The sequence below is a fragment of the Psammomys obesus genome, unplaced genomic scaffold (assembly GCF_907164565.1).
Source record: "Psammomys obesus unplaced genomic scaffold, mPsaObe1.curated_primary_1811, whole genome shotgun sequence".
In the NCBI taxonomy this organism is placed as follows: domain Eukaryota; kingdom Metazoa; phylum Chordata; class Mammalia; order Rodentia; family Muridae; genus Psammomys; species Psammomys obesus.
The window spans coordinates 1,426,542-1,429,640 of NW_026592439.1; positions in this window are offsets into that span (position 1 = coordinate 1,426,542).

The window sequence follows — 3,099 nt, forward strand, 5'->3', positions numbered from 1 at the left end:
ATGACTAGTGCCATCAAGCGCCTTTGTGGACATCAGCTGCCAGTTCTCTCCGGTGCCCTTGCTCAGTGCCAACTGGGTCTGTCCCTTGAGAACCGATGGTATCCCTTTTTCCCTGTGAGCCCCCTGCCAGTCCCCTGGCCCCCCTCACCCAGGACTGGATGTGAGGCTTTTGTCTGGATGCTAATATTCCACAAACTAGGGACAGTATAGCACTACTGTCTGTGCTTTGTGTGTGTGTATGTGGTGGTGGTGGTGGGGGAAAAGGGTTCATTTCTTTTTTTCCATTTTCTTAGTAGTAGTTCATTTAAAAATGCAGCTTATTCTTTTATAAATGAAGGGAAAAAGATGTTTTCAGCTGTGCACATAGATCTGTGGAGACAGATACCAGTGAGAGAGCAAAGTTTCTACACAGCCAGGACTGAGTGTGTGTGTGTATGTGTGTGTATGTGGCTTCTCAGTCATCTGAACCAAACAGCCTGTTTTTCCTTTTTTATTTCCAATCCATTGTGGACCTGTACTTTTGTAGACTATAATAAAAGCAAATTACCAGCAAAACGAAAAAAGGCATACCTACAAAAGACAAGCTCTAATTTTTTTATGATTGTATTAAACAAACATAAAATTACTGTCAGATTGCTATAAAAGTTTCTAAATATTTGCTGTGATTTTTGTGCTTATCGTAGATTTCTTAAAAGCAATTCACAGGCTGGCACTAGTCTGGGTCACTGATGTAGGGGTCGGGGGGTAGGACAATTCAGGAAGAGGGTCATTTATGATCCCTGGGAACAACCAGAAGGGCTGGAGGATTCTGGGGTCTTATTAACAGGGTTTTCCTTCATGAGCTGACACGTCTGTGTTTTGATCTTTATTTAAGGGGCCAGCTTTTCTGTTGATGAAGTAGCAATGGCTTTGGCTGACCCATAGGGGGTCCCCTGCACATAGACTGTCTGGCCTGAGCTGCTCAGTCTTCTCAGGATGCTCTCTGATGAGTGGCAAAGAGAGAGGGGCTTGGTGTTTGCTGGACATGGACTGGATGGGTGACTGGACGAGGGTGGGAGGAGTGATGCATGAAAAAGAAACAGAAGTGAAAAAGTAAATGATAGCATGGGCCGTCTTTCTAGTTCTTCCATCTTCAGGGAAGAACTATAGGCAATTAAGGGGATGTATGTGTTTCCATAATGCATCTTGTAAGCAGATCAGCCCCTTTGAAAGTGCTTGCAGATTGCCTGGGGATCTTATTGAAATGCAGGTTCTGATCCAGCAGGACTGGAGTTGGGTCTGAAGAGCTGCATTTCTGTAAGTACCCAGGTAACACCAACACTGGGTGACAGTGGAGGGCATGCAGACCTGTTAGCAGGTCTGTTAACACTGAGGCCTCCTTCACAGGCAAGGCAGGTGGGATCTGGTGCAGTCTTTTTCTTTAACTCAGACTCTGCTGTCTGTGGCACCAGAACAGGATTCAGTAAAGATGGGCTAGGGCCTAAAGGAGCCTGTGTCAGCATCCTTTCCTGAATGTGGACACCTCAAACCAACACCAAACTACCAGGTACTGTAAATGACCAGTAGGAACAATCAAAACAAATGGACATACTTCTTTTAACAAAATATATTTTACAGCCATTTTAAACACAAGATATCAATGGCAGGCTTCTCTGGAGCTTTGGGAGAGTTGAATTCTGTCTCTGAGCTCAGCATTCTCAGAACTGCAGGTGAAGGCAGAGTCCTTGCTGCCCTCGGGGCTCTGACCCTTTCTCAAGATTCTGTGATATTGTATGGGCAACCCATTTTCTGGCTGACCTTGATCTTGCTGAACTTCTGAGAGGCCTTTATTCCTGTAGTCGCTTTCCTTTCAGGATAATGACCAGTACATTCTCTTTCTCATAAAATATATTTATCGATCTGTTCATTTATCTACAGAAACACACACATATCTGTCTGTATTTAGTTATTTGGTATCTTACCTGTCATCTAATGTCTGTCATGTTACCTATCATTTGTCTATGTATTGTTATCTATCCATCTATCATCTCTCTCTCTATCATTTATCATTTGTCTATCATCTAGCTATCTATCATCTATTATTTATCTATCACCTCTCTATCTTCTATTACCTGTCTATCTATGTATCTATCTATGCACCCATCATCTATTATCTATCACCTATCTATGTATATTCTATTATCTACCTACCCATCAATCATCTATCTATCTATCTATCTATCTAATCTATCTATTATCTATGTTAGTTCAGATTGAAAAGTGGCAGTGTTTTTGTATAGCCTGGCTAGCTCAGTCAATAGAGCCTTTCATTTATTGTTGTTGTTGTTTTGTTTTTTGAGACAGGGTTTCTCTGTGTAGCTTTGGCTGTCCTAGACTCACTTTGTAGACCAGGGTGGCCTCGAACTCACAGATCACTTGCCTGTGCCTCCCTGAGTGCGGGGATTACAAATTTATGCCACCATTCCTGGCTGAGCATGAGATTATTAATCTCAGGATCTTGGGTTCATGCCCCATGTTGGGTGCCATTTGTTAAAGTGGCAATTTTTTTCTCCAATACAATTAGCTCCCAAATAATTGAGACAGAGACTATTTGATTTATTCAACAAGATTTAAAGCGTAATAGTTGAGCAGATATTAATCTATTGGAATCCTCTAAAGTAATCTGGCTACTTCCCAACCAAAATTCCTGAGATACTTGCATTTTAGTATTGATTTGGCTCTCTCTGCTCCATGCGTGTTTTCATGGTAGCTCCTGGACCCTCACCTTCTGACCAAAATCCTTTTTTCTTCCTCTCTCTACCCTCCCCTCGCTGGGATTTGAGGTTTAGCCCTGTTCTCTCCTCTACTCAGTCATTGACTGATAAGCTTTTTATTGACCAAACAGAGAATAATTAGGGAGTAATGTTTATACAGCATTAAGACAGGAGATTCATAGAATAAGCATTACAGTGCCATGTCCAGATTGCAACCAGGTACAGAAATCAGCAGTTGAATAATACAAGGATAATCTTTACACAGTAATAATAACACTATGCCAACATATCCATCTATCTATCTATCTATCTATCTATCTATCTATCTATCTATCTATCTATCTAT